General features: G+C 37.7%; 1 protein-coding gene across 9 annotated transcripts in view; it reads right to left on the minus strand.

Moving 5' to 3' along the window:
• The window catches only part of NPAS3 (neuronal PAS domain protein 3), a gene marked incomplete at its 5' end in the record, with an annotated part of 879539 nt that overhangs the window by 372041 nt on the left and 481379 nt on the right, over positions 1 to 26119 (minus strand). The gene's annotated exons all lie outside the window — the stretch shown is intronic.

Here is a 26119-nt window from a genome sequence, read left to right on the forward strand (position 1 = left end):
GATATTTGGTTCTGACAAATGTACCTGCCTCCTCTCCTGGGAGAGGTCGGAGGTACTGGGGAATCACCACAATGGGGCACCAGCAGCTTCTCTCAGAAACAGTGGCCCCTTTAGAGACCATCATGTGATAGCTGTGAGGCCAGGAGCACTGTTCAGTGTGGACAGAAGTGGATTAGGGCTTGTTCTATACAAGTTGTTACAGGAAATGTATCATGATGCTGAAGATGGTTCTGGCACTAGAAACTACAGAATTGTACCCTTTGGTGACTGTAACATTACATACATTGAAAGGGACAGGATGTATTGAGGCAGGTAAGTTTTGGCGTGTTGGTAAATAAAACCACTCCTACTCTTTTAAAATCATATTCACTTACCCACCTCCACCCTTGGGTAAAGAAATCCCACTTATGTTCTCCCAGGGCCTACGCCGTTGCCTAGAATTCAGAAGCATATGGGCACTATAGTAGCCAATATCCGATAACGATTTAACACCAAAGGTGTTGAAATAATTCAAGCATTCTATGTGATATATATCCAGAATTCTATTACAACACTTAATATATTTAGTCAGGAAATTATTAAAATGTGTGAAAAAATAATGTTTATTTTCAAAGAGAGGCACCTCTTTGAAGATAGGGCTTTAGAAAATCCTACATTCTTAAGAGCAGGATAACCCCAGAGCATGTTGGAAATAGAAAGCTAAACTGATTAACATTATTTTACTTTTATAGGATATTGTATTAACATTTTAAAAGTTTATAAATGTGCCCCAAACAATCTAATGCTAACCAAACTAATCAAATCTAAGGCTTTTTATCAGATCTTGTTTGGCCAGAGTTTGCCCTTTGATCTAGAGTCCAGAGTTTGACAAGTGACCTACAGATAATGGCTAATGGGTTATGACTGATGGATTTCACACTGGACAAGTATTTTATAGATCCCATAAGTATAACTATTAGTAAACATCAAGTGCCCCTCTAAGTTCCTAACACTTAAACTTCCATGAAACCTCCCAGGCTGACACTAATTAGCAATGCCCTGGCCCATGGATTGCCTGGACCTTGTTAGTCATGGTAACTCATACTTCCTCCAAGTTGAGTTCCTCAAAAGCCAACAACGATGAGTCTTATTCTTCATTATTTTCCTCAGAGCATACGGCAAAGCACTGGATATATTATCAGATATCCAATAAATGTTGTTGAATAAATTAAAAATTAATGTGTTTCTGTTCATATTGGACTTATAACTTTTACAGAAGCCTGTGATATTTGATCACTGAATTAAACATTTCAATCTGTAGGTGAGTATATTTCCCCCAGTTTTTTGGGGGGACCTTGAAAACATATTGGCTGTTGCTATATGTATAGGTTCAAAAATAAAAAGTGACCAAGTGATTTGAGTCAATGGCTCTGTACTGACAGTTTTATTCCTACTGAGAGTCTGGCTTGGCTCATGATCCACCTAAGTATATTTTGAAATCAGCTGCTAGGAGAATGAATGATCCACTGTTCATTCTTTTATTCATTCAAACAAAATTCATTCAATTCATATTCTGGGTACTTGTTTACATTTCTGTGAAAAAATACACTCACATGTATAAACTATTACAAAGATATATGTAGCTTTTTCTTAAACTGTGTTCAAAAGAAAGAATCAACTTAGTGGGATGAGAATTTTAATGGGTAAATAATCTAATAGAGACAGAATAAGTGTGTGTGTGTGTGTGTGTGTGTGTGTGTGTGTGTGTGTGTGTGTATGTATGGGGGGGGGGGTGACCTACTAGTACTATCTCAGATTATGTCATCCCTCATTTATATTTCATTTTTAACCATGGAAATTTGATTACTGTGATTTACTAAACTGACCAAAAACAACCATTTCTTTTTGTTTTGGACATTATTTTTTTTAAAGCTATGCCTACATTGAATAAAATCTTCATGGTTCCTCTTGGTTAGGCTGCTTCAGAGAAAAGACTGACTTCAGACTTTTGAGTAAGAATTAGGTATAACTCTAAAGTCTGCAAATTAAGATATGTCTACAACTACTATCATACTATTCATTATTTCTGTTTCACAATACTTAATGTGCTACATATAAATGAAGTTGAAGAATATATGGCTCTATCTTAGCTGCTACTTGCTAGCACAATTAACATAAACATGGCCTAAAAAGTAGAGTAGTTGCCTTCAAACTTACAGAGAACCTTCTACAGCAGCATGTCTCACAATTCCCTGCATGCCGTGTTAGGCACTGTACAGATATCATGTCATTAACCCTTACCACAACATTTAGACAGTCACTGTTTCCTGTCTGAAGACAAGGTTAAATAATTGAAGGTCACAGAAGCAGGATCTGGACTCAGTCTCTCTAACCTCAAAGCTTGTGTTTGTTTTGTGATGCTATATGGTCTCCCAATTCAGTCTAGAATCTAAGACTAAATGCAGAAGGAATTGTAAATTAAAGTCATTTTTAATCATTGTCTTGAATAATAGAAGATTTTTAGAATACAATTATTACTTAAATGAATCTACTGAAATCATGCTCAGAAAACATCTCATTCATGTAACTTCATGGTCCAGGATCTGTTTGTTTGTTTGCTTCTTGTTGCCTCATTTCATCACAGCAATTTTCTGACACTGAAAGTTTCTTAAGATGTAGTTAATCCTAACTATATATCCCTACAGCCTGATGGCATTGAACAAACAAGCGTTAAAAAACCCTTTGCTTTCCAAAGTGTGGTAAGAACAAATATTCCCTACATTTACATATGCAATATAGACAAGTAAAATCAAAGACACGGAGTACCTATGTAATAAAGTAATTGCTTTAAAAATGTGTGTGATAATTGCATATCAGCTGAATAATTCATTACTGAAATTATTGGTAATGAATGTTAATTTCATATGATTATCTCATGTGTGGGAATATGCTGATGTACAGTGATTTACAGTAAACTTTAAGGATGAACATTTTATTTTTAGACAATTGCGTGTTCATTAAATATGAAAAAATGATGACAAAACAGGCTTCAGTGATGCATTCAATTTGCAACGATAGAGTTTCGATCACAAATGGCTTTTAGGTTATATTAGCTATGGCCTATAAATCATATATAAATATGTGTGTACTGTGACATCATGTGGAGCTGTCCAGCAGAGGGCTCCTTTGAAACAGAACGTGAAAAATGAGGCTGCTGTTCACACTGGAGTCAACATGGTACTTTTAATAAACTATATTAAGGCTTAGCAAAGGTTTATGCCAAACCAGCCAATGGTTTACTATCCATTTCCCTTGAGATTGCTATTTTATGTACTCATAAGTGAATGAGTGGGATATTTTTGTGATACCCATCTTATGAAAATATAAAGTGATTAAGATCATATATTCCTTAATGAAATGCAAGCAAAACCAATGCCCACAAGCTATATAAAAACTGTATTTTTCATTACTCTGACATATAGCAACACAAAGCAAATGTACAGAAATATTTTTAAGGTGAACAATTTCTTTCCCCAAATGAATATATTGATATTGTTTTTAAAAAAGACTGTACAAACTGTTCCCTTTTATTAGAAACTAGAGTTGTTATTGAAAAATTGTCCCTTTCTCCACAATTGGGAAGATGAAGGGGAGTTGGGGATTCTGCAGATTTTTCCCTTATAAACTATTAAGATATACATAAATAAGACAAATAATTTTCTCTGTACATGGTGGTCCTTGTTTCTCATAATTTAAAAAGTAACTATATATTCACAAAAAGTAAATAGGATACATTATATATAATATTTTTTTTAATGTTCAAATGTGATGGGTTTATTTTATATCTACTCACATGAGTAAGTGATATAAAAATGCTATGGTGATCCGTCTAATCAATATTTTTTATATAGATTTCATTTTTAAAAGAGAAAAGACTACCAAAAGAGAAAAGTAACTCCAAAAATTATATTTGCTTCATTGGAATAACTATTAGATGGGGAGAAGGGACTTAAAGAGAGTATCATGTGCTTAATCTGGGCATTATAGACAGTTTCTAAGGTATCATAAAGATTCACCACAATTGACTCTTCATTCAGCTCAACCTGAAAGTTTACATTTAATTTTAATAAATGGTATCCCTGACACTTGTTGAGAAAAGGTGAACTTTAGATCCCCAAAGAAGATACTGACATTTATAAAACAAAGGCAAGCGATAAATCTTTAAAATAACAATCTACAATCCTCCATGACCACTGCAGTGGAATTTGCTCTGTCATGCAGCCACAGACACTAGATCGGGGTCTAGGAATCACTCTGCTCTCCAGTGGGGAGCAATTTCCATGTTCAAATCCATGAAATAAAACAACAACAAAAGTTAATGGCCCTGAAACAAAAGCTAATATGCAAATTTTTAATGTTTATATAATTCTTATAAGAAACAACCTATGTAGACATATGTGATTTTTTTTTAGTTTGTTCTTGTCAAGTGAGAACCAGGAATTACTGGTGACATTCAGGGGCACTAGAGACCAAAAAAGTTAACACCCATCTTTAACCAGTAATATGTTACTGTGAGAAGCTGGAAAAGCCAGATGTGGTAGAGCATCTATGGTCAAGTTGTTGTATTTATTGTCTGAAACATGGCAAAGGAACCAAACACTTGGTTCATCTCAGAAAATAGAAGCGCTCTAATGGAACCTGGGAAAACAATCATAATTTTGCATTTCACATGTGCATTTTAAATGCTATTATTTTCCCTCTTTTGATCTCTCCTTTGTATTTGCAAAAGGAGCTTTCATCTTAGGGTGCGTGTGCTGTGCGGGGAGGTGCCCTGGAGCCTGCGTCCTTCCATGTTTCCGATGCCCACAGCCAGCCAGACTTTCACAAATGACACAGATGAGGCTGTGCCAAGGCAGTTACCGCTGACTGCTTCACCCCTCAGCTTGCCTGGGCAGTTCAGGAGCCCCTGCTGTGATGTTTTGTTTGCACACATGCACAGATAAAGGCCACCGCTCTTCTCATTAACAAGAAGGCATGTGGGAAAATGAATAATTTAATTTGCAGGGAGAAGATGGATGTGAAAATCAACACCCTTCCACGAGCGCTCACCTTTGTTTCTGAGGAAATCTGATGCCAATTCTGCTGGCTGACTCTTGTCTCTGGATTAGTATCAGAGAGTTAGCAAATCAGCGCTTTCAACCCACTAGGCTAGGAAGGGCTGTGTCACAGCGCAGACCCCTAAGAGTGGGAGTGTGCTTGGGAGAGTGAAGAAGGAAGAATACTTGGAATTGTGCCATAACATGTGCTCTGCTGAGGCCTGCGTGCCCTGAAGAATCTGAACACTTCCTGGAGGTGACCACAGGAGCCAACACTCAGGAAGCATTTTGCGTGATCGTCAGAAAATCACGGACAAGTTTAAACTACCAGTTTATTCTCTACTCCTAAAAAAATACTTCCTCTTTCATTTAAAAGAAAGAAAGGAGGGAGGTAGAGAGGGAGGGAAAAACAGAGGCAAAAACTGGGTTCTGGTTTTCGTCCTACACCACCATATTCTGACCCCACACTGATCCACCAGCGTGCAAGAGTGATAGCAAGCACCCCTTATTTTACAACCTTGATTAAGCCTCATTTCCTTGATAAAATTATGAGTGGGGTTTTCAGGAAACCCACCCAGATTATGCTGCAATTTTCTAAAGCAACAGCTCAAGAAATGACACCAGCAACACTCCCCTATACCTAAATGACAAAGGCTCACACCCTGTCCCTTGCCCATGAGCCGAGAATCCTGAGCTTCATCTGCCCCCAGACTCCTGGCCCAGACCAGAAGGACATCTGCAACAGGGAAGAAATTTTAGCTTTGCAATTTTCTGCATATAAGGGGGAATAAGGACACATATGTAATACCTTAATCAATAAAGAAATTTTTAAAAAAGAAGAAATAATTTACAAGAATGAATTCCTGTAAGTAGGGAAGAGCCAGGTGGCACAAATCATCAGCAGCACTAACAAACTTTCATAACGCATCTTTTCAGTTCCATCTATCTAAGTCCATTCTTTCCAATTCCTCATGGCTTATGCTCATTTACAGAGATCAGCGGGGATCATAAATAAGGTGCTACTGGGAAAATTTTTACAACTTACCTTCAAATTCAGATACTGTCCTCAGATAAAGATTACATCACTGAGCTACATTCAAAAGGAAATATCGTTAAATGGCTTTTAAATTAATGGTGAGTGCTCCTCACACTCTGTCCCTTGTTTTAATTAAAAGTATCAACTGGAAGCTCGATGGCTAAAGACAGGGCCTATGGTTGCTGAATTGGATAAAACGAACTTGCCAGTAGAAAACTGGATCCCTGGAACTGGTATCAACAGTACAAGTCCCTAACTAGCTTAACTAAACTTCATGAAGATCAAAGGGATAGCATACAGGTAAACAAAAACAACTTGAATTTGAAGTCAGAAAAGGTAGGTTTTAACTCTATCCCTAACCAGCTATTTTACCTTGGGAAGAAGATTAGCTGACCAGTACCTAAGAACATCATTATGTACTTTACAGATGCTGGTCTATGTGACTAAAGCTTACCAAAATGTGACATCCCTTAATATCTACCTATTTATTTTCATCTTTCCTCTATAAGTACAAATACCATTTTCGTTCTCTTCTAAATGATATCCTTAAGAATACGTGGGAGTACCTTTCATAGTCCTAGTTAGTCTTTATTTCCCGCTCTCTAGCTCAAATACCCATAGTTCCCCCAACATTCATCAAAGAACATGATTTCTAAGTTCCTCTGTATCTTGGTTTCCTTTCCCCAAATAGTCTCTACTCTGGCTGATATCCCTATATGGATATAGAAAAATTGAGCTATGAAGCTGACTGCACTATATTGTAGAGTTAGGATTTCCTATGTGAGCGCTGACTGACCTTAATAAAAATCCTTAAGACAATAGTATAGTCTGGAAAAGAAGACTAGTCATCTTGTATGAGTCAATGACAATCACAATGCCCAGGAAATTTAGATAAAAGCCATTGAAAGCATTGTTTGAAGTCCAACATTAATCTAAGGATTGGCCTACTGCTCTATGGGACTCTTATAAATACCCACCTAAAATGTAAATGTAACATTTTCATAAAAGAACATTTCCTAATCAACTAGATTAAGCAAGTTGTTGAAAAAAGTGATATTTTCATGTTTTAATCTATAATAAACACTAATGTTCAACACTAGTAACCTTGTAATTTATACTACTTTATCTAAATTTAGCACCAGCAAACATATTTATATACATTTATCTAAATATTTCTATATACCAACAAATTAATATGTAGATTTTAAGAACTAATTATCGCTAATGTTTATTAAGTAGTTACTATGTGCCAGGCACTGTGCACACTAAGTACTTTGCATGTAATATTTCATTCAATCCCAATAATCCTATGAGATTAGTATTAGTATTAATATTTTGGTTATACCAATAGACACTATAATTTAGAGAAGTTAAAAAATGTTTCCAGGGTCTCACACAACTAGCAAGTAGTAGGGAGTGTGAGAATTGAACCAGGTTCTCTCTAACACAAATATGCATGCATTTGAGCAACCCATGGTACTTCCCCTCCAGCATCCTGTGGCAAGGGCCATCTTGTCACGGAGTAAACAGGTCTGTGGAAGGCTTGGGGTAGATTCTAAGTTATCATGTATTGAGTTGAGGCCACACTGCTGTAAGAAAATCTGCTATAAGTCACTGCAATTGTCCATCTTATCCCTCAATGAATCTTAACTATGACACATAAACTAGCACTAAAATAAAATACCCACACTGTCACTACAAGGGGTCCTAATGCTTACAGATGTATAATCATTCAAAGTAATATGCAGGTAGGCACAAATCATATTGCTGAAAATTCAGTTCAACTAACAATAAACTTTGAATAATCAAGTTGTTATAAAAGTAGTAAGTAAATGACTTTATTGTACATTTTTCCATTCCCTGTGGTGGTCTCCACCACAAACATAATTACCAGGATATAAGACCCATCTTCTTAACAGACAGCAGAATTTACAGTAGAATGTTGATCTTTAAAGAGTCTCTTATTTCTTCAACAAATATTTATTGAGTGCCTAGGTGCCAGGCCCTGTTCTGACCATTGGGAAGACAGCAGTGAACAAATCAGCACAATCCTTGTCCTTGTGGAACTTACATTCCAACAATTTAGTTGACATTTAAGGTCCTTGGCAAGGTCCACAGGAACAGTCTCATTATGCTCTCCTCACACTGTGACTATCTAGGTGCGGTAGCTGACTTCCCCTTAGTTGTATTGATGGAGAAATCAATGCTCCTGCACTATATGTTGTGGGAGATGCAAAACAAAACAAACAAACAAACAAGTAAAAAAACAACAACACAGCACAGTATAGAAGCAATGCCTACCTAGTTGTGGAATTTATGATGTTTGTAGCAGGAAATGTGTGTACCTGATTATTTTCAATTCAGATTACCATAACTGGTTTTAGGACATCCCAGGGAGGAACTTGTCAGGTGGCAGACAGAAACAGGCTCAAAGTTCAATGTGGCCATAGCTGGGACATACCATGGCTACTCTGCATACAGATAAGGAAAAATACCATCTTCCCAAACAGTGACTCTTCCTTAGCTCTTAGCAGATTGTTTTAATAAAAAATAAAATATCTTTCAAGTTATTAAGTACATTCAGAAATACAACTACCTCTCTGCTAGACTAAGGGGATGATAAATCCAGTTGGATAAAAAGCAGTCTTCCACCTTATATTATACATATGACTTACTAAGACTTGTGCAAGACCTATAAAAATCATGCTGGAAAAAGTGTTATTCATCAATAAAGAAAAATAGAACAGGTCAAAAAGCAGTCAAGGTAAGCCAAATTAAAGCCTCTGGCTTACTTTCCTGCAGAACGTCCTACAACTGAGTGATAAGGAAAATCTGCTATAAGTCACTGCAAATGTGACACCTTCAAACAGTACTCAAACTTCCCTAATAAAAAGATAGGGGGACATAATACAAATAAGGCTCTATTTTCATTAATTAAGAACGTGGAAACAGTTTGACCTATTCTTTAGAATGGTTCTGACCAAATGTTTAAAGAGGAAGACAGCCTCCTGATGCCAGGACCATGGACCAACCACCCCCTGCACCCATCTTCACTCACCTTCCCCTTCAGCATGAACTGCTTGATTCATCAATTCAATCTCTCTCTTAACAAAATCCTAAATGTCCTGGCCTATGGCATTCTGTCACATCCTTCTGGAAAAACTACAACTCTAGTGGAATCAAACTACCTTTGATTTCCCTCTATATCCCTTTGTTGCATATTATGCAGCCTGGCAGATTACCCCACTCTCAACTCAGGGTTACCAACCTCAAGCAGATTTACAACTCCATACACATTCCAATAGGTTCCAATTAGTAAGCTCTCCCTCTCCCCACAAGTATGTTAAACTTTTTCTGCTCTTTCATATCTTACTTCAATCATATCTCCCCCTCTCTCGCAGCAGATGACTCACTTCCATTCCCAGAGACCAAGATGAGGAACGGCTAACCTTCCTGCCATCAGCCCCTCTGCTTCTGCATCCACCCTTTTCTTCAAGCTGTCTTTTTAACACAGGAGTGGAATCCTATTACGAAAGTCCATTCCTTCCACCTGAGTTCATTTATCTACTCCAATTTCATCTTCTTTCTCAATTATCCACTCTTATCTTCATCCTCTCTCTTTATTGGCTCATTCCTCTTAATGCCGAATGTCAAGGATGGCAGACCCGTTTCTTTACCTACCAGCTGCCATGCTCCATTCTTCCTAAAAGGCAATAAGCTCAGGGAACATGAGTTCTCTCTTTAGCCCCAGAATTTGACCTGATTAGTCTAAATCAATGGTTCTCAAACTTGAAAAAGCATCAGGTTTGCTTAGAAAGGATTGTTTGAAACGATTTCCTGGCCCCATTCCAGAGTTTCCTCATTCACCGTGACTGAGATGGAGTCAAGAGTTTGCATTACTCTAAAGAGTTTCCATGAGCTGGTGATGCTACTGGTCTAAAGACCATCCTTTGAGAACCACCTGGTCTAATCATACTTGATAACCACATTGTCCTCTACTAAGGGCTCATTTAGAATGGCCACATAATTCAGCTGTAGCCAAAAACATATAAATAGAAGTCTGATGGAATGGGGGGGGACGTAAAGAAATATTTTTCTCTTTTAATTTATAGTCACTCAATTTTACCCATGCTCTGAGTTGCTTCAACTACATTTATAACAAATGGTACCTGTGTCTCTTAACCAGTCCTTTATGTGAGCTCCAAGCCATGATGTTCAAGTACTTTCTTTTCCAATTGATGCCTCAGACACCTCAAACTCAACATGACCCTAACTGAATTCACTACTCCCACCCACCTACTTCTCATACCGCCTCTTCCTCCCATAGTCCTTATCTCATGGATAGCCATCATCTTACTTAGCTGTCTAAGTGAGAAATGCGGGCATCATCTATGCATCCTTCTTCTTTATTCCCTTGTTTCCAATTAGTCATCAATTCTGTTTCTTAATATCTTTTGAGTTCCCAGTTCCATCACGGTTCCTAGGTTTGATTAGTACTGTGCATTCTCTAGATAATTGCAAGCCACCACCACCAGTGTCCTAACCTCCAGGCTTGCTGCTGTCTAAATTCTTCTCTACTATAGTCAGAGTAGCTGCTTTTGATGACAAGACTCAGCTCAAAAACCTTCAAAGACATCCTTGCTCTTAGTCTGGAATCCAAATCTGGCCCTCAAGGTTATACAGAGTTGTCCCAGATAGCCTGCCATTTTAGCCTTTTGGTTCTCTCAGTTCGAGCCACGTTAGCCTTCTTTTAAGCCTTTCCCACTTGTCATACTTCTACCTGTCACTAGACCCTTGCAAAGGCTATTTTTCTTTGCCCCAAATCCTCTATCCTGCCTTGGCGCCTGGCTAACTCCATTTTATGCTTTAGATATCAGCTCAAGTATCACTCTTACTGAAACTTGATCTTCCAAACCAGAACAAGTGAACTCATGCTTATGTGGCATCAGTTGCCTCTTTTTGGGAGCACTTGTTAATATTGCAATTTTGTCTTTGTGTGTGAGAGTCTAATTATGTATGTTTTGCCTCCTTCATGGGAACCATTCTCATTGTTTTTACTCACCAGAGCTAAGCATTTAGCTTGAGCCCTGGCTCACATGCAATCAATATTTGTTAAATATTCAATTATGGAAGGAAGGAAAGGATGAAGGGAAGGAGGTAAGGAGGGAGGGAAGGAGGGAAGGAGGGAGAATAGAAGGGAAAAAGGAGGATAAGTAGATAAGTTGGTGTCTTTTCATGCCACTCCCTCTCACTACACCATAACGACCTTGATACTGTCAAGCTATTTTGACTTGCTTTTGGCCTAAGTTAAATTCCTTTGCTATAAACATCTGTAGCATCCTTCTCTTAACATCCATCACACCTGTAAATATTTGTTTAAAGTCTGTTTTTCTTCCTTGACAAAAAGGTACATGAAGACCTTTACTTGTTCCCACTGAATCTCTCAGTGCCATATACCAGGTACTCAAAATACGTTTGTTGAATTAAAGTGTATTTTCCTTCTTTTCAACATTTCCTTTAAAATTCTATATACAAAAATATATATTGTGCAGGGTATAATGAATAAAGTGGGTATTAATATGTATAGTAACTTATCAAGCATGCTACTCTGACATTGGTCAAGGCAGGATCAGAATAAATATGTGCATCTCCTGTTACAGAGTCTGCTTTTGGTGACTTTCAGCAAGACTCTCCCCACCAAAAAAAAAAATAAAAAAAAATTGTTGTTTTAGAAGCCAATGTCAAATGCAACCAATTACATCTCACATCTTCCAGGAGTGAATCTAGTGATGGTGCATAAATTAAGCAAAATTAAATTAAATAATTTAAATCCCATAAAAAGGCAAAAAGACTATCGTCAGCAGGGAAAATCAATTCAAAATGTCTTGACCATCAATAGACGCTTTATGCCCTTCTTGGTCTCTGGTTACATAGGTCTGAAATTATAATTTCTGACTTCTTCAGGCAACTCAACTTGTGCACCCTACTGCTAAGTGCAGAATTCTCACCGGCCTTCACAATGACCAATGAATTCTGCTCTTTATACATTACAGAGACAGGAAGGTCATGGACTACTTTTAGTTATCTTAGAACAGTGTTACGTGTACCTCTACCATACGTTCCTTGTGGGATGGTTCCCCACCCTGTGTGTGTTATATACTGAACAAACCCAATGATCTGACCATTACAGATTTCTCTATCAGAGAAACGAATACAAATTCATTAAACTGAATTTGAGAAGTTTCCTATCCCATTTCCCTTCACCCACTCCATATGGCACCTCTCTGAGCTAAAATGTGTTACTTTGCAGCAATCTTAGTTGCTAAGTATTAACCAAACTAACACTTTTAAAGAGATATTAACAAATCTATAATTCCTCAGATAACAGTGGGAACATATGAAAAATCGCCTCTTAAGAAATACACTCATTCAACAAATTCAATACTCTGTAGCAGGTACTCTGCAAGGTGCTTGGAATATAGCAGTGAATAAAAGTGGCCCTGCCCTCCTCACAAAGCTTGCATTTTCATAGAAGATACAAATATAAACACACACATATATGTAAAATACACAGGATATTTTCCATATGTTTCTTAGACTCTCCATAGTGACAGGGTGTATAATTGGTAAGAAAGGGAGACAGTTCTACATTCTCTCTTCTATTTGCAACTTTCATTTACCTTTTCCTCTCGTTCTGTGTGTCCTCATTCTTTTTCCTTGCTTGTTGTCTTTCTCAGACTTCATCGTGAAATTTTAGGGGTAAATGTACCTTTTAGTGAAAGGAGATACAACACAACACTGCCGCCTTTCCCTTCCCCTGCAACATACTTTTGAATTGGGCTCAACTTAGTTGGCAAACCTCATAGACACTATTTGATATTTCCCCATCAACTCTCAGATGAGGATCTCAAAATGTTATCGTCTAACACTTACTAAGAACTGACAATGTGTGAAATGTCACACGGAGCCGAGAATTAGTCTTGGTCGCTGCTCAGTGGGTTCACTAATGCAAACTTTTAATTCACTAAGGATACCAAAAACTGCCTGAAAAGACTAATAGGGCAACTATCAGAAAGTTCAATTTGCTGTCTCAAGGTCCCAGCAGTGGCATTAGTGCCAAGAATGAAGAGCCAGCTATGAAGCCTGTTCTGTTGTATGCTACCTACAGAAAAAAAAAGAAAAAAAAAAAGCCTAGTTCATTAAGTGATCTAATTTACTTTCTGTCCATAATGTCTACTTTTAATCTAATAAACTTTCTTCTCAGTACCAAATAATTTCCTGGTTGTTTGAATGTACTAATATCTTTTCAAGTTATAATGGAACCCTCAGTAAATCTCTTCATCAACAATCTCTTTAACTATAAAAAAAGTAAGTCTAATGCAGTGGTCGGCAAACTCATTAGTCAACAGAGCCAAATATCAACAGTACAACAATTGAAATTTCTCTTGAGAGCCAATTTTTTTAAACTTAACGCCACTTCTTCAAAATAGACTCTCCCAGGCCGTGGTATTTTGTGGAAGAGCCACACTCAAGGGGCCGAAGAACCGCATATGGCTCGCGAGCCGCAGTTTGCCGACCACGGGTCTAATGCAACTTGTCTCTACAGTGCTTAAGATTTTAAAGTATATAGTGGATCACTCTGAATATAATCTAAACTTTCATTCAGGTAATCGTTTATGCTTTTCCCTTCTAGCAACAAAAGGAGACAACATACTTGAATTCTACATGGCCTCATTCTCAACTAGACATCAGAAAGCTCACAAACGGAAAGCGCTTCTATGGTGGACTGTATAGACTTGCCTTTCCACTCCCTGCCTCTCCTCCACTGGAAATTGAGGAATGAAATGAATTATTACACTAGGCAGAATACTCTGCTCAGGAACTGCTTGTAAGGAAATTTTATGAATGAGATTGCCTATAGTGAGGATCAAAGGCACACCTTAATTAGGCTAGTCTCACAGATTTGGGGAACTCCCCCCCCCCCCCGCCCCAAGACAACAATAATGAGCCACAGAGATGAGAACTCCAAAAGACAAGAGTTCTTCAAAATTCAAGGTGCACCTTGATGATGTACACATAAGAATCCAGTGTCTCCTTGCGGCTTCAGTTTTGGTTAAAAGTATCACATGTAAAAGAGGAAAAAATGATTTGCCAATTTATTGCTTAGAACTCAATTTTAACAACAAAGTAATACAGCATGAAAACCTGGTTATTCAACAGCGCTTGGCTACACGCAGGGTGGTTCAATGAGCTCCTCTTGTCTGACTTGTCACAATGACTGACACTTTCTAATATTGAACTGGAAATAATATGGATATTTAATACTGCAGCATTTACATCAAATAGAAGCAAAGCGCTACTGTTTATCAGCAATCTATTTCTGATGGCATGAATCTATATAGACATAATTATTGTTGAATGATGAGCTCTGATTTTTCACATTATGGCATAAACAAATCTGCAGAATATTCACAATGTTTCATCTTGTGTGATTTGAAAAAGCTCATAAAGCCAAATTCTTAAGTATTTCCTATGCATGCCACTTGAATTTTGACTAAAATTTACCTTTTAGATCTGTTATGCCACTCATGAATTTTTTACAATATCCATCTGTGCTTTGCAATCTCTATTCTCCATGGTTCCACATTGTTTTGGCTAACTAACAGGCCCATATGTTGCCTTAATGTATTTCTGCACAATGTTTGTGCTTTAAAAAAAAAACACACAGGGAAAAACCACAGGTCTAAATAAGCTATAAAGAACATCCACATACAGTTAGACTGTCTTTACTGAGTCTGGAGACATTATGATTCTGCTGCGACAAGCCGCATTTGTCTTCATTTTGTCTGACTGTCCTCATGTGTTATTATTAGTGGCTGTCAGGCTGAGGCAGAAAAAAATAGCATCACTTGAGTAAGAAGTCGAATGCATAAATGCAATGCTACACATGGTGGCTGAGGGTGAAGAGTCTGTTTGAAATGCTTAAATGCAAACACCAGGATGAAGAAATTTAAAAGTGAAAATCCTTACTTGGCAAATGTGGGGAGAAACGTAGATGACTTTCTTGTCTAAAAGCAAAGTGAAGGCTAATTATTGACAAAAATTTAGCAGCCTCTGAATGTCTTTGAAGACCATCTTTTCAACTTGTCAGCTTAGCTTTAATTGTAAGAAAACAAATATGTTGGAACATTTGCCTCCAGGCCGGTGTTTCAGATAATGTTGACAAATACCTGGCGTTTTAAAGTTAAGCTTTCAGTGTTCACAAAAAAGTAACTTGAAAGTATATTTTCCATGCAAATAACTTTCAAACACTAGTGTATTCCCCCGCTCTAACAGGTGCCTCTCGGGGAGGGAGCAGTTACTCTGGAGGCTGCGCCCACCTGTCGGGAAGCCTCTCCCACTTGGCTTCTCACCATTTCAGGAGTCAGTTCATCTTTCTTTCAGTCATTAAAGTAAGACAAACCAGATTATCCTAGGACCTGGAAATTGGTACACTCAGCTCCTTATCAGCTAGAAACACTTTAATTATCCAGAAAGTAGCAGATTTCCCTCTAAAAATAAATTTGTCTTTATCTTCCTAGTTCCTATCTGAAAAGATTATCTCCTTTCTCCTCTAGTCTCATTTGTGGTTATTAAAAATGCTTTTAAAGAAACCACTACAACTCCAACGAGTAAGTAAAGATTTCCCTTTTTCATCAGCATCTCATAAACTTTCTTTCCAGAAGTCTCCCTGCTATGGCTTTCATTACCCATCACCTATAAAAGTCACAACGTTTTTTGGTTTTGAAATACCCAAGCATGCTTCTATATAAAATATACATAAATTTCAGCTGCATGAATACATTGAGACAACTTTTTATTTTTAGTTATTATTCCTCCCTTGGTCCCTTCTCTAACGCTGTCCCTAATTGCTTATTTTCCTTAATCACATAACACTTTGTCTACTGTTAGGCCCAGCCTAGATGCTTTTACGTGACAAACCAATCACATTGATTTCTTTCTTCTAGAAGCCTTTATTTCCCAATTGTCATAAGCAGGTATAAGAGTTTCATCACAATTTTCTATAATGTACAATGTGGTGCCTCACAATATTAATTTGAGCCCGTGCTTAATATAACACTATATTACTAATTATTTTGTGTGTATGTGATCTGTCTTTCCAACTAGACTGAAGTATCTTGTGGGTGGTTAGTTTTTATCTTGTTCTTTATAATCCTTAGCCCATGATTGGTGGTTATAAAATAATTGATAACATATGAGCAAACGAGAATTTATGCAAAAGTAACCAATTTGCATACAGTAGGACAAGCCTCTGGTAACATATTAAGAAAAAGAAGCAAGAGCAGCGCTGTCTAAAGTGATGAATGGTGCCTGTGTGGAAGATCAATGATCATGGAAATATTTAAATGAAAGGGTTGCAATTCCAAAAGGATTTTCCCTCAGTATTTCTCACCCATCTGCACCAACCCAAAAAATGGGAAAATAAAAAGCAGAGGACATCCTAAATAAAAAAATCTTGTAACTATATTCACATCATCTCTTAAAAGACATCAAGAGGGAAATACAAAGATTTTTATAGAAAGGCCTGAGGGGAAGGGGAAGCAAAGAGTACATGGAAATGTTGGCAAAAATATTTTGCTGCCTTCAAAATAAACAGTTTATTTTCAGCGACTCAGAAGCTATCTCTGTGGAAATTCTCGGAATTAGTTGTTAACACGCCACCCACTAGCAGTAGCCTACAAGCTTGGGAGGCTCCCACGTCATCTATTACCATTCTTTATGGCAAACTCTGGATTCCTTCTGCAGCCGGGGCAAAGCTGTTCAGCCTTTGGTCCTTCTGCCTCTTGTTTGCTTACTATATAAGCTACTCACTGCTCATCAGCCCTCTCCCTGGGAGACTGAGGACAGAGGGGAGCGCACATCAATTACTTTACAGGTGATGTGGAGCTCCAGCAACAAGACCAGGTGAGGCACGAGGTGGGGAAATGCTCATGGAGAACATTAGCTGCAAAATTTTAGGTAAATATCAGCTTTCTTGGTTCCTCTTGAACTAATTTCCGAGTGTAATTAGACATGGATTTCTGAAAACACATCCTGCATTGCTCTGGTTGACTAAGCTTTTGATGATTAATAATCTATGTCCTTAAAAACTTTTAGCGTTTTTAAAGCATGCATGCACCTGTGTGTTTGTAATTCCAGGGGAACTAACACCACCAATAAGAAGGAAATTCGCTGAGGAAGACAGACAGTAGTTCTCTGTCAATACAAGTTTTAAAAGAGTTCTGACTTTTAGCAAAAACCGCTTGTCTTGCCACATACAATAATAAGCTATGTATTACTGCTTCTTTATTTTTCTGCCCCTCTTTACTTCAGTTAAATACCCCCCCCCCTTTTCAGAAAGGCACTCCTACTAACCAGATTGTTTTAAAACGTATAAAAGTTGTCTCTAAAAAGTCTGATGATGTTACAGGACAATAGCATCAGTGAACGAGTGGGGCTTCAGAGGGTAGATGTAACGTCTGAGGTGGCAACATAGTTCAAAACAAAAGATTTGGTACACCTTTTTTCTCTCAATAATTGGAAAGATTCAATATGAATCCAAACACATCTTTCTTCATGTGTTTCAGCAGGATGTTTTATTGTGGCCCCGCTAACCCCTTCCCACCCTTAGGCAGTAATCATACAGAGTTGGATTGGCAAAGTCACTATAAGTACACCTGTGTTGTGCAATATCAACTAAAGGAATAGGTACGTGTCCATGTTGAATTGGGCTGTTATTACATTGCAGTTATATCTTAGAGGACACGATTTAGCCCAGATTATGTCATTACCGGTAAGGTGACAATTCCTACCACAAAAGAGGTTTTAATGGCTATCGATTCAAAACTATCATTTCATAAATAAGTGATTTTTGAGGATTTTCCTGGAACATGCATTTAATATTTCTAGCTTTCAGTGGCAATGTTCCATAGTCTGAAATAAGCTAAAACAGATTCACACTCTAAATTTTTATTTATAAAATTCATATCAATTAACCTAAATAGGGTTCTTAATTGCATCATCTTACTCACACTTGCCTGACATAATAAAGTACCAACATTTAGCACCATTTCCCTAATAGAATCATATAAAAATAAAAGCTATTCAGAAAATTGAAGCCAGAGTCTCATCTCATTGGCAGCTAAAATTTTTTTCTCCCCAGAAACCTGATTGCTGTAATTAGAAACCATAATAAAAAAAAACAGAAATAAATGAATTAGAAGAGAAAAAATTAAAGCTCAGAAGAAATATGCACGTAGGTATAAATACTAAGATCCACAACTAGAGAGTGTGAAGTTCTAGAAAAAATATATTGGCCTCACTTTTCAGCCTCTCATTTCTAAAAAATGAGAAACTTAAACTTAATTCTTGTGATGAAATAAGAATGATAAGTATCTATCTCCAATAAAAATATATTATCATTTGCTAGGCACAAAGAAAGAACATTTAAAAAATATTTTTCCCTTGGATTTTTGAAGAAGGCAAGCCATCAAAACAAAATGTATTTAATAGTGCTGGACAAATATAGTATAGAAACATGTATGTAGTTCCTCCATGTTTTAATTACTCCATAACTTAATTGTCAAAGTAATTTAGGTCTTCCTAAGTTATTTTTACTTAGCAGTTTTTAACACACACACACACACACACACTCACACAAATAAAAACAGAAATCCCTCCCAGAAACATGTTATGAAAGTAGTGTTATCAATGAGGATTTTAATAAAATCCTGGAGCTAGATAAAATCTCAGTACATCTTCTAGTCTAGTGCCATGACTTCATCCAAGATAAATTATTTTTTTTCCTAGGGAATAGAGTCCTTGTTGTTCTTCAATACCTTGTTCTCACTTTCAATCAATTTTATTATCACGGAATTTATCCCTTCTGTTCACCCTAAATTGTGCATGTTGAAGCTCACACTGTCTTCTGTAGCTCCTACCTGTGCAGATGGAGTTGGTTCAGAAGCACGTACTGTATGCTTGATGTGTACAGAGATGATTTAAAAATACAAAAAGAAGAAAAGGTTTGCTACAGAGGTGCTCCCATATAGCTGGGAACAAAGGCATCCTGGGAGCTTTATGAATTTGAGAGCTGAGAGAAATGTGGATAGTGTACAATCCAAACAGCAATTAAATATAATACTTCCACCCATGCAAGCTATATATTATAGATAGCAATAGTAAGTGCTGAAGGAAACAAAATTTAAATCTTTTTAAAGGAATAGAATCAATCAAGAAAAACTCTAGAAAAGGTAAGTTTGGAGTGTGATCTTGTAGCATGTTAATTATAGTGTCAAGAAGGAGAAAAATGAATGGCCTGAAGAGGAAGCAGGCAGAGTCAAAATCAAAGAACTGGCAGACTGAGCCATTTTCACATGTAGGACCATGATTATCTTGGGTGTAAGATATGAGAGACCTGTGCTATGGAGAAACCACAGTGAGGACATGAAGTATTTTATACACCGATTACTCCATGAGATGCTATAAGAGATTTAGTCTATGTCTCAAATACACTACATACAGGTATCTGTGGATGTGGCTTACATATAGGGTGCTTTACATACAGAATACTATTGAGAGAAGATTGAAGCAAGTGTTTAATATAATGTAGGGTTAACAATATCACAAAAAAATCTCCTCTAAGGCAAAAGGGGCTTTTAGGTGAACTTTGAAAAAACAATAAGATTTGTACAGGAAGAAGATTTGAGAGGACCAAATAAATAAATAAAAGGCTTGCTCAGAGAGGCAAATATATAATTAAATTAAACTAAAACACTAGAAAAGTACAGGCCAGGAATAACGAGGAAAAAAGGGGTTTTGTTCTTTAAATAGTAAGTAAAAATTACTTCCTAGAGAGTGTTTTCTTTCTTCTTGTTGTTGTTCTTTACCTGTGTGGATTTATGTTCCTCTATAGAGTTCACAGATTTTTCAATGAAGGTAATCTGAGATTCAAAATTTTTTTTGTCTGTGTAATAATGTAAACAATCTACCAGATAAGGGTGGAATCTCCTCAACAAGGTTAGCCGAGCAAGAATGAGAAAGCTTCCATTCATAGATAAAAATTACAGATAAATTAAAGGGGATTAAATGGTGGGAAGCTGGAATCCTTTAGGTACAACACAAAGGCTCTGCAGGGAGGATGTCCATCTACAGCACATGAAACATTCAGACAGGCGTTAGTGGTATTATGCACCTTGGATTCAAAATACATTTGCTGATGAAATTTGGGTGTTTGTCATATCTCAGGAAAAACTAGGGCATTGGATACTTCATCAGTAATAAGAGGGTTTTCTTTGGGCATGTTTTAAAGATTGGAGTATATGAGGCAGAATTCCACCATACAAATTTCTTATCTATTTTTACCATAGAAATAAAAAAAAATGTGTATGCCCTAAAGGCAATCCTGCACTACCTTCAATGTTTAAAAGTTTATTGGTTTCTGTAGACCAGCAACTCTTAAGGAGTATCAGAATCAAACCACCCTACCTGCCAACTGCAGGGGACCTCACCCCACTGCCCCCAAATTGTCCTCCCTCCACGATGACCATTCTTATCTGAGAAGGTAGCAGTTCTAGGATAGCATTTGTTTTGGAGCCAACACTTGTCAGAAATCAATAATTAAATTCTCAAAAAGAAATGTAAAGAAAGTCTGTATAATAGATTACAGGTTTGGAAAGGATTACGGATGAAAGCCTCAGATGTTTCTTAATTAGAAGTAGACTTTACCAGTAATGGGCAAGAGACAGGAGTGTTGAAGCAGAAATGTTTGGTATAGGAATTTAAGAAGATTTTTCAATTAGAGGTTGAATTTTACCTCTTCTGTCATTGAACCACTTGGGACATAATGGAAGGAACCCACTAATTGATGCTTGAGGTTTATAAAGTAAGGTTGGTACCCTTACTTATATCTCATAAGGATGCCCTATTATTTAATTTTATACCTGAAATACTAAAATACACTTTAAGAAAATAAAAAAGACAGAGATGAAGATTTCTACTTCTCGCCATCAACTTAAATTTGTTCACTCAGAATAGGAAAAAAAAAAACAAACACATGTTTGTTGCTGAAATAAAGTGAATTTGTGAGGCACTTTAACCTAACATCTCTACTTCTTTTTATCTGTAACCTTGCCCTGTCTCTTCATTTGCACACATACTAGTAAGTACAATGCCTGGAAAGTGCGTATCCACATAGCCTGGGCTTCTGACTAAGGAAAAAAATCGCTTTCACTTGATTCGGAGAAAAATCAGGATGAAGGAAAAAGCAAAATCCCATCAAAAGAGGAAGGCTAATTTTCATTTATGACCTAATATGAAAAGAATGAGTCAAGAATTATAGGCATATTCTGACAGCAAGAATGGGACGTGGTGGTCTTTACTCCAGAGCTCAGTCCAGCAAAGGAAAATTTTATCTAAAATCCTTAAGGTCCTAGATCTGATTAAGTCAATCAAGTAGCTGAGGGAAGACTTTAGATCAGACAGAAAGGACACTCTGCATTCTAACCGTCTGAAGTCTTTTCAGAGGCACATACAAATGGTAACATTTTTTCTTATCTCCAACGACATTAGCTGCTCCTGCCCTTGAGCCATCTGTTTCCGTGGCTTCTAGTCTTTAGACCAGGACTCCTGCTGCACTGCCTGCTCACAAAGCCAGTTCTGAGGCATTTACTGCAGGTACGTCCACACCCTCAGCTTCTGATGCCCAGCAAGCTCAGAGATGAGGAGCTCAGGGGCTCACTCTAGGCCTTTACATTCAAAGGCAGCAAAATCAATATCTATTTCCAAAAGATAGATCTAAGGCTGCTGGAGTTCCTAAATACTCCCAGTTACTCTGAAGCAAATCAGTTCTGATGGGAGAGTCACAAAACAGCCACAAGTGGGGCCATGCCCTCACGCAGCTTCCAGGGACCCGAGGCTCAGAAAAGGATAAAGAAATGACATCAGTAGCAAATGGAACTTTTAAAAATATACTTTGAATTTTCCCAGGGTTAACCAACGAGGAACAAAAATTCACATCAGCGTATAGCAGTAAGGAAAGTACTGTTGTAACATATAAGTGGAAAAAAGCCTAAAACTGTGTTCCAGTGAGGAAGTACAGTTCTGATTTAGACTAGAGAGATAAACTGACTCACTGATATCCAAAGAGATCTAAGAGTGACCTTATTAAATTGCTGGGCTTTTCATATGTGTATTTTCTGTGGCACGAACTGCATTTATTTTCAATCCCTTACAGTTTATAAAAAGTCATTTCTTCTCAAGTTTTGTACCTGAAATAATATTTTGATAATTACTTAGCACTAGACTGAGAATTCCTTGAAGCCAAGATTGTTATCTTGATCCCAGTTCCTGGTACAGAGTGTGGCATACAGAAGTCTTCAAATAAGTGTTTATTGAATGAACATAGGTAATTTTATTGTTTATAATTTATTTCCAAAGACATTTTGTGCTTTAATGTCCATGGCTCTATGATGTAGATTTATTACCCCATTTCCACGGGTAAGGATATATGATCAAACACACTGCTTGTCGAAGACCTACCATATAATTAGTGAGGATCAGAATATCATTTGAACTTAGGTCTTCTGACTCTTTCAAGTGTATCGTTTCCTTAAGTATCATAAATGGAAATTTAAACTGATAAATCACTTCACAATGATTTTTATTTCACGATCAATAAAAACATGCCATACCATTTGGACCATTCCTTGGAATTGGTTTAAAGGGAATATTGCAGATGAAAGGTGGAAAAGCTACATACCAAACAAAGATATTCAATTGGGTATTACTTACTTTGAGAAAAAAAAAAAAAAAAGTAAAATCCAGTTAACTTTAAAGAAAGAGGAGACCAGTTAAGTAAATTAGAACATATCGACTTGATTGAATGTTACTATGTAATTATTAAAATAATTGTGGAGACTTTGTAGCAATATGAAAAAAGCATATTGTAATGTTAGGTGAAAAAAAAAAGATAAATTCTAAGTTATGATTCTGCTATGATTAAAAATGTACAAAACTCCACAGAAAGAGAGTCTAAGTCTGAGGGTGCTGGGGTGCTTGGTTTTATATTGTACGTGGAGCTGTACAGCAGCTAACTATCTAGAAATATCTACAATGAAAAATAAGACACAGACATAACCGCCCTACAAGGTAGCTTGCCATAAAAGTATCCAACTACAAGTAAAGACTAAATACTTTAGGAATTCAGGAGAGAGAGCATCACTGTTAAATGGAATGATCAGGGGAGGCTTTTTATTTTATTGTTTTTGTAACAGCAGATGACTCTGCCTGAGCTGGAAAGGGCAGACTTTCGGGAGTTAAACTAAACAAGCACTTGCAGATGGCTGGGAAGACTTTTCAAAAGCAAACGGCAGGAGGAAGGCATATTCCGGAAGTGGCAGGTCACCATATTGAAAGAGCTGATCTGAGGTTTAGACAAATTGTAGTGATTGACAGGGCTAAATAGTCTCTCCACCTTGGCACCTTTGACATTTTGAGCTGGAAAAGTCATTCTGAGAGCTGTCCTACGCACTGCACATGTGCGGCAGCAGCCCTGGGCTCTCCCAATAGAAGTCAGTAGCAATTCCCCAGCTGTGACCAACACAAATGCCCCCAGACTTTGCTAAAAATCTCCAGGGCCAGATCCCGGAGGGCAAAAGCACCCCAGTTGAGAAACTCTGTGCTAGAACCTCGATTGAAACTTGGTTTCAGCCAAAGTGTGAGCTCCAGCTAAGAGGACATGGTAACTGGAACCCGGGGAAGGGCTGAGTCCAAGTCTACGCTCCGAAGGTGCTTCGCTGAAATCCACGAGAGGCCCAGGGACACTGCATGGAGGTGGTGTTTTTATTCCTGGGCCAGAGGTGGGTTTGGACTCATGGTTGAGATGACCTTACAGGAGCCTTGGATATCTGTAAAAGAAGCCTGGGCTGCGATGAGAATAATAAATTTTCTGTTGTCTAAATTGGGAGACTGATAAAAAGAATGAGCAGATTCTAGTTATTAATCCAAGGACCCTGTGTCGGATGGATCAAATCAACTAGCACCTGAAGGCAGGAAGATAGGAAACAATTTAGGAGTGGACAGCAATCCTTTGGGTACAAAGAACAAGAGCCTGAAATATGTTACAGATACAGGAAGGACGGAGGAACAATGTCAAAATCGAAGAGAACCGTCAAAAGCTTAGATAAGCTGAACGCATCGTACCCCATCGAAGCCTCTGGAAAGCGTCTCTGCAGCTGAGCTCTGAGCAGAAAAGCTGCGTGAGCGTGGTCCCAGGCGGTAAATTCTGGCACCACAGGAAGACTCCCTCAAGAGTTTCTTTTCTTTATTACTTTTAATTCCATGGACTTATGCAGCTTCATGACACTTGACCAGAAAAGGATTAATGAAATAAGTTTATACATATTTATAAATTGATTTTATTCATGCAGCAATTTCGAAAAATACAGCCACTCAATTGGGGCTGCCGATGTGAGGGCTTCGGAGAGGCCAGGAAGGGAGCACCCAGCCATGTGGGCCTGGGGGCAGGCTTCCGTCTAGTACAGCCAATCCTTGCCAGATAGTGACTGTGTCCACTGTCTTAGCGTGGTCTCCTCTAGTGCCAGCTGCGCTGGGCTTTTGGGAAAAACGCCCTTAGGTTACGGAGTGGTGCAAATGCCTTCCACGGGCTCTGGAAGGCCGCATCCTTTCTCCTTTCTGGTCCTCAGCTGGGGCAAGGCATCAAGGCCCAGGGAGGGCATGTGCGGAGACCATAGCTTATGAATGAAACTCACTGCACTTTCTGCACTTTTCACTTTCAAATTAAGCTTGGTGAGCTACATAAACTCTGCTGCCTCACTTGACAAAATACATAAGTCAGGGAAATATGAAATTATACTATGTAGCACTTTTTTTCTATTAAGCTAGTGCTTCACTAAAAAATGAGATTAGAGGGAGAGAGATAGAAAAGTGATTTATCATGTTTTGAAATGATGAAAATATAATATTGACAATTAAAATTATAAATTAAGATAAAACAAACTCCATAATCTTTTAACTTAAAGCACGTGTTTGACATATATAGGACCAGATGTGTTTTGTAGTTGTTGTTTGTTTCTAGTATAAAGGCCACTAGAGTGAGACAGCAATTAAGCTTCAGTGATAAATTTCTGTTACTGGCACTAAGGTTTTCTATTTACATTGTTGCTTCTCTTATCAGCTATTATCCTTCTGCACTATCTCAGCATCACTAAATGGGTCCCCTCAACTCCCCTCACCACAACTTACAAGTTCCTACATATTTTTTAAAACATTTTAAAAAACGATCATCTGTGGACCCTGTTCTTCAAATTACTCTGCAAATAAAGTAATGGAAGTATTTAATTCAAAAGCAGGAAATATTTAAATAACTGTAACAGTGCTGAAAACTTAGACACCCCGGAGAGAGAGGTTTTATATTCTCAATATCTCGTCGTCTGATTGTTCTGCATAAACATTTGTGTCCAAAGATAAAGCTGTAAAACAATGTAATTAACAGTCATTTCAAGACACTCCTCATTCTCCACCTTCCTCCCAAGGACTCCATCTTAGAAATCTTAAAAACTTAGCCATACCATACACCACCACCACATTCGGTCACATACAATTCCCCACCCCAGGACCCTGCTCTGAAAGAAACAAACACTGAGAGGCCCTGCCCTGCTTCTTTGTTCCTGGCGTCTCCCTTCACAAAGGACACGGGGCAACACCTCCCATGGGACAGTGCCCAGAAAACTGCTGGCACCCCACAAGCACTGCTATTAACAGTAATAGGAACACAAGCTACATTTATAATCAAAGGAAACATGACCAGATCCCTGTTCCGGTTTAATAAGATAATTGAAAATTACCTCATGCAAGGTGTTCAATGACCAATAAATGTTTGGATGGTGGCCAATGACCTCTGGATATACAGGCATTTGATTATGAAAGGATGTTTGGCCGTTTCCCAGAA

Source organism: Cnephaeus nilssonii, assembly GCF_951640355.1.
Source record: "Cnephaeus nilssonii genome assembly, chromosome: 4".
Classification (NCBI taxonomy): domain Eukaryota; kingdom Metazoa; phylum Chordata; class Mammalia; order Chiroptera; family Vespertilionidae; genus Cnephaeus; species Cnephaeus nilssonii.